The sequence below is a fragment of the Cydia pomonella genome, chromosome 23 (genome assembly GCF_033807575.1).
Source record: "Cydia pomonella isolate Wapato2018A chromosome 23, ilCydPomo1, whole genome shotgun sequence".
Taxonomy (NCBI): domain Eukaryota; kingdom Metazoa; phylum Arthropoda; class Insecta; order Lepidoptera; family Tortricidae; genus Cydia; species Cydia pomonella.
This window is the reverse complement of record NC_084725.1, coordinates 6,819,539-6,826,679: the sequence shown is the minus strand read 5'-3', so window position 1 is coordinate 6,826,679 and position 7,141 is coordinate 6,819,539. Positions and strand designations below refer to the sequence as shown.

Here is a 7,141-nt window from a genome sequence, read left to right as displayed (position 1 = left end):
ATTACACCTTATATCAATAAAAACAATAAATATGTTTAATTAATTCTTAAAAAGAGCCTCGTCCCTTCTAGACGCTCACGGCCCATAAAACATGTCGAATGTCGGATATATCCCATCCAAGATGAGTGTGTGGGTTTCGTAAGTGTATTCATACCTTGTAGAGTACTAACTAGAAAAATCTACCCTTTTAAATGGGTCTAATCCAATGGATTTTAACCTACTGATAAGACTTTTCCAGTTAGTTGTGTTTCCCCTTCCCCCCATTCTCTGTTCCCCTGCAAACACCGACAAATCTAGTTTGATTACACTCCAGCCTTTGTCTATCTGTATCAATCCATTTTTTCCAATATAGGTACATCTGTCTACTTTACGTCCATCATCTGATATTCATACATCTCATTCATAAAAACCTCACATATTCATAACTATAAACACTCATCATGCATATACATTCCTCCTCAGTTACGCATTCACACGATTTTTACAGACAGCCAAGACTCTTGAGACGCAATCAAAAATTAAGTAAATAAAAACACCAAATTTATTATAGTACTCCCACTTGTAATATTTAAAAAAATGTAAGAGAAAAAAAATCTGATTCTGTCCTAGCCCCATACCAGTCCAATGCCCTTTTCTATTTATTTAATAATTACTACTTGACTACTTGAATATATTTTTAATTAAGTATTTAATTCAATTGACACACGAAGTTTATTAAAAATATTTTATTGTTAAATTTTATAATAACGCTCCTCGACTAATTCCCCTGCCCTTTACTCACTAATACCGTTCAAAAATGTCGTCCACCCATTATACAGTAGACCATCGCATCGTGGACATGTACAGTCAACTGCCAAAAACTACCCTACCCTGTATTAAAGTTTGTATGCCAGAATGCTATGCCAATATGGAAGGATTAAGGATAATGATCTACGCAGGCGCTTAGCCTACTACTACGAAGGCATTGTGCAGAATGAAAGGCCTCAGTAGACCAAAGAATGACCTCAGATGGCCGGGACCCTGAGTCACGAGGAGCCGAGCAAGAACACAAACGAATAGTATTGCTAACTGTACATACATAATATAATGAAGAATTAATCTCGAAACACGCCCAACCATTCCACTGTCTACCCCAGAGAATCGATATGATTGCTCTTAATGTCTAACTATTGCTCTAAAAAAAAAAAACATGCACTATTATGCAACAATTACATATCAGCTAGATGTCATACAATTTTTGTTCGCATTACCTTGATACCGGGAAAACTGTCCCACTGGGCAAAAGCCACTTATCTACAAAACTTGGGTTAAATTGGAATGCTATGGCAATAAAAACCTTAAATTGACTCTAGATGTACTCTGCTTCTATATGATTAAGCCATATCCTAGGCAGAATATTTCAAAATATACTCAATAATCTATTATAAAAACAATCCGTGTGATAAAATGAAATATTAGGTATTTCTTCCCAGTAAAATTCCGAACATTTCTCAAATAGCATTTGAGATGTTGATGATGATAAATAATAAATATTCATTGTTCATATATGAATATTTAAATAATGAATTGAATTAAAAATGTTTTCCCGCACAATGCATTTGACATAGGTCATTGACATGTCACATTTTCATTACACCAAATATATCTATGTAACTATTACACCCTAATATATAACCAAATTACAGCAAATATGTTTAACAAGATTTGAAACAACAATGTACTTTACTCAAACTATCCACTTAATTCATTACTTCATAGTAAAATGCAATATAAATTAAAAATGTTAAGAGCACAAAAGTTCCATCTATAAAATGTCTAATAGCAAAGAAAAAGAATTTTATAACAAATTTTTTTTCATACTTACAGTATCTGCCTTTGACTAACACAAGTTGCTTGTGATTTCACACATTAATGTTCTTCATTTACCACGATGCTCAGTAGGCCTTAGGAAAGTTGCAACAGGAAAGTCAGTGATTGTCGTTACTTGGTTTCACCAGCGGCACCAGCGCTTGAAGTCTGGCTATGGTGTCTGTTCTTCTCCAAATTGCCCGGCATTAACTAATAATCTAGTCCCAGTATCACAATATTCACTTGAATTATAGTTCAGGTTTTCATTAATTCACCTCAATTATAACCACATTAACACTTTTCACACTATAAGACACTCCACTTTTCATTCAGATACACATAATTTAAACCCCTTTTTTTTTATGCCTGCATTTGATATTTAAAATCAACTTCAAGGTAAAGTTTTTCTTAAGAATATTAAACGGAGAAAAATAATAAGCCACGTAACTACAACAAACTAAAAAAAACGAAGCCCTAAAATGATCTAAAATATAGCAAAGTTGGCTAATCATTTAATACTGATACACAAAAACAAAAAAAAACTTATTCACTCAGTGGGATTCGAACTCGGGTAAAAAGCATAATACCTACATACACTGAGCAGCCTACAGAACCACTACGCCACGGGAGAGTTACTTTAAGAGGTGAATTTAGCAATAGGTTTGTAGCGTAACTTTTCGCTGATTTCCTTTTGTTATTCAGGTGTTTCACACACGTACTGGCAAGTTTTATTTTTAAATAAAGAGAAAAAATATATATACATTTAAAACGCAATTAAATACGCATATATCCAAATTACATAAAATACGAAATTGACGTAGATATAAAATTCAACAACACATGTTAATTACCAATCCGGATTTTTTATAGAATTTGAGTAAGTATATTATTATTGTATTTTATATAACGCGAACAGAAGGTTTAAAATTTGTTTCATATACAAAGAGCCTACAGATGTTCTTGTCAAAATATTCTGTACTCACGTTTCCAATGCAATTCCTTGCTGATGTATCCACTTTTAACCACTGTTACAGCACTTATAATCAATCTCTGGGATAATATCTATATTTGTTTTTGTTCTAAACACTATCCAATTTATTTTAACACTTCCTAATGGCATATTTCTGTCTAGACAAATACTCCCGGTTACAAACACCATTTTTTTATTATAACTAAGATCGACCACACGTCATGACCTCAGTTTGCTAATACACATATTATCCTAAACTTCACAGCGATTTTTATTTCTTTCACATACGGATTTCCATTATTAAAACGTCCTAGGCTTATTTTTACGATCACTTGAAAACAAAAACAATTAGACAGTCTTTACTCCATCTTCACGGCTTCAAACTGTCAAACGTATCGGAAGCGTATATTATAGGCGGCAAACTCAAAATGTATGAGCGAAAAGCTGATTTCCCTAAAGAAAACTTGTACCCGGTGCATCCTGCTGGATTGTATTTGATAATATTGATTTTTAAGAATTTATCCTTTTCATTTTCTTATCCCTAGCAAAATATACAAATAAACTTGACCATAATTATCATCGATGTTGTTGTCATGTCGATGTATCAATAATCGATGTTGTTGTCACCTAGTGCCAAGTAGCGACACTATTACGATGGTTATCTACGTATTCACTTCCGCACTCTAGTAATGACACAGTTCGCCGTCAGATGACGCTGTAAAGATAAGCTGCCATTTTCTATTTCTCGATCCGAAACACAACATATTGAAAAAAATACATATCGAAACGAATGCCAAATTATAAAAAACGATAAATAGTGATAGTCAAACTTAAAAGAGAAATATATAAAGATGATAAATAAAACTTCCTGACTAATTAAATTACTCTACTATTTTTGACTTTTAGCGCCACCTACGAATTAATTCACTCATCGATCAACCATGGAACGTCTAAGTACTTCTACTCGACACTAGATGGAAGTAGTACTCGGAATTTATACATTTTGAGATTATTCAATTCTCTGCCAAAAGATTATTTCGTATCTGACCTTTTAAAAATAAATGCAATATTTTATTAACTATTTTTAATACTAAAATAAATCGATCGTGTAAACCCGCTTTTAATCATAAACAATATTTTCTAGAAGTCGGTCCATGTGCGACAAAATTAAAATACGTCCTAGCATCCCTGACAACATACGAAACACTGCCTACATGATTTAATCGGATTGTAGCCGACTTAGTTAATGTTCCCCATAGATGGCGTGTGTAACTAGAAATAAAAGAATACAATGAAATTTGGCCGTTTTAAGGTTTTAATATGCATTTTATATTAATATGATAGTAAGGATGCATTTATCCAATAAGTAAATTAAAGTAATTGATTCAATCACGTCATACCATAAACGATTCTAGACGTACAATGATATTTTAATCATGGCAGCCCTAAGCTCTGACACTTTTCTTACTTCCGTTCATTTAAGTTTTTTTTATTAGTATTTTCTATTAACAGCATTCATTTTCAATGCCTAAAACTTGTTATTAAATCTCGAAATTATTAATTAATGTCATAAATACCAAAGTTACCTCAACTATCAGTGTCACAGTGAATTATAACCTTAATAAGCAAATAAATGACAACCATCTAACCGCCATATTGTAAATAAATAAGCTGTATGGAGAAAGTTGACAAAGCATTATATCACGACAGAAATTTTAATTGTACTGGAAAAGATCGTCCTCGAGTGTGCTTTTTACGATTCTCTAAATATTCTACCCATTGCCTATCGCTAGAGCTGTACAAGACAAACGAAATAGAATTTCGGATTCAAACACGATCATGTTCTTCACTTTCGTTAAATTTTATAAATCTTCAATGAATCCAGTGCCCTACGATGACCTATGACCTAAAGTTGGAACTGTATAGAAACAAGGATGTTTAATTAATGTGCCTAGTTCCTGTTCGAATCGATATACCGATTGAAATGGGCTCAAATATGAAATCTGTTACTCCTAGCAAGGTAAGTTTCTATTTTTATTCTGTCATTTAGAAAAATCACTGCTATTGAAGCCCTGTCGTCAAACATACTCACATACTTAAAGCCTGATAGAAAATAATTTCCACCCACAAATTGACCTATTTATCAATAAAACTGCTTTTCCAATAAATACGAGACAATACGAGTACTGTCTGTTTCAGACTAGCATTAAGTTTTTCCCAATTTGGTATTATTCTACTTATAGTGGCCTAGAGTATTGTATTGCCTTATTTTTACTGTCTTGTTCACCAATACAAACACTTTTCTTTTCGAATAGAACTGAAAACAATCAAAGTACTGACGGGATGACATTCCTAATTTTGTTTTATGCTGCCTATCTAATGTTATTTTGATCCTTTACTACGCGTTTTCTATTGCAATAAGACTTACAAACTATATGTGTCTTTCAGTAAACTGACAACTCTATTGGAATAGTCCCTGTTGCCTGACTTACATGAACTGTTAACAATGAAAATGTATTGAAATTATGCTGGAGAACCCCGCTTCTTGCTGGATTTGATGAATCTTTACACAACCTTAAAGAGTAAGTATGACATTTTTAATACTACTACTAGACTACTAATAAACAAATTCCCTTAGGCCTTACCTGACTGTATTTGGAATTCGAAAAATGTTATTGTTCTATAAGATGATATGGGTCTTTTTTTTTTAAATATGAGTTTTTTGAATTTGGAACTACAATATGTTATGAAAATTTAAAATTATGTGATGACTTCAGCTAAAATATGAACAAGATTTCTTGCTTTACTGAAAATTTGTATTTTTCTTTCTAAAAGTAACCCGGCAGTTGTCCGGTAACTCAAAAAAGTGAACCTAAACTTGAACCTGTCATAAATAACCTTACAATATATGTTTAATATTTCAGCAAACAGAGACAACTCTGATGGCTGCCTATGTGCCTATATATACACATACCTAGTGTTTGGTGATGTTTAAGCCGAGCGGAGCAAATTTCCGTTTGCTGTTTTCATGGACTTTTCCAAGTCTCTCGATAATCTCCAAGTAAGTTCAACAACTATGTCACTAAAAGGAAAAGGTTTTTTCTTAATCCTACTTAAAAACAGAAATTTTGGAAAAAACTTTCTCGCTTTAAAAATTTTTAGGACTAAAATTTTTTTTTTTTTTTAATATTAAAACCTTTCTAGTTTAAAATAAACACTTCTAACAATACTTATAAATAGCTATCCTCAAGTTTATATAATTTCAGACTGACTTTTGTATAAATCCTATTGACCATTCGCAGTACATTGAGTTGGTCATTTTGATGTTTGCTATCTACTCATTTATTTTTATCGGTCTCAAATATTCCACTTAATGCAATAAAATGTACAATATACATATGTTTAAATTTTCAGCAAACAGAATGGTTTCCTGATACCTGGCCGTTAGGTCACCTAGCAGTCAGTTAAACTTAAGCCAAGCGAAGGAAATCGCCATGGTTATTTTCATGATTCCTGTTTCTCCATGTCTTACCACAATTTTCAAGTAAGTATAGTAACCAATGCCACCTTGAAAAGCTATCTTTAGAATTAAGCCTACTTAGTAAAATAAGCAACTTAATTTTCTTCATTTGTCATAAAGAAATCTGAACTGTTTAGTCTTCCTTTTTCTGAACTGTGATGTATGTGAAGTATCTTATATGACTTTTGACTTTTATTTAAAACACAATAAAAACAGAGTCCAAAATTCAGTGTACCCACTCCGCTCTCACGGCAACAAAATGTAGCCTGAATGGCTACTTTTACTTTCTATCCTTGGTGTCGATTCCACTAAAATATAACCATCGAGGTTACGCTGCATACTGGACACGGCCTACCAAAATGTAGCCTGAATGGCTACTTTTACATAGATATATCTTAAAAAACCATAGTAAACCAGGTAAAATAAATCCTGCGTCGCGGCTCACCAAAATGTACCTTCCCCTACCTACCAAATGTACCTCACCTTAAGCTGATACCACCCTTAAATTCTACTCCCATAGTTTTACCCCTAATAATAATTTGGCCTAGTGATCGTCTAGTTAAGGTTAGGACCCCTCGAAGTGAACCGCGGAACCCTAATTCTTTAATGAGTAACAACTAAATCTTGGACTCTTGATTCTACCTAATTATTTATTACCTAAATGTAAAGGAACTGATATTTACTGTACTACATAATTTATTATGATAATAGGAAATAATTTAAAGATATTATGTTAAGATTCCACCTCCAGTAAAACTAAGTTACTCTAAACCATCTTTTTATTAAGTAAAACACCTTATGAG

At 32.6% G+C, this 7,141-nt stretch overlaps 1 long non-coding RNA gene across 2 annotated transcripts; it reads left to right on the top strand.

The window, feature by feature from the left end:
• The first annotated feature begins 2,440 nt into the window (after window positions 1–2,440).
• Window positions 2,441–6,448, top strand: LOC133530494 (uncharacterized). 2 transcript variants are annotated; one of them, XR_009801316.1, is made up of 4 exons: window positions 2,441–4,838; window positions 5,267–5,400; window positions 5,743–5,879; window positions 6,233–6,448. It is a non-coding gene; the product is annotated as an uncharacterized LOC133530494 (long non-coding RNA). The 2 variants fall into 2 exon arrangements; XR_009801315.1 differs by lacking the exon at window positions 2,441–4,838 and having other exon boundaries at window positions 4,849–5,400.
• The last annotated feature ends 693 nt before the right edge of the window (window positions 6,449–7,141 follow it).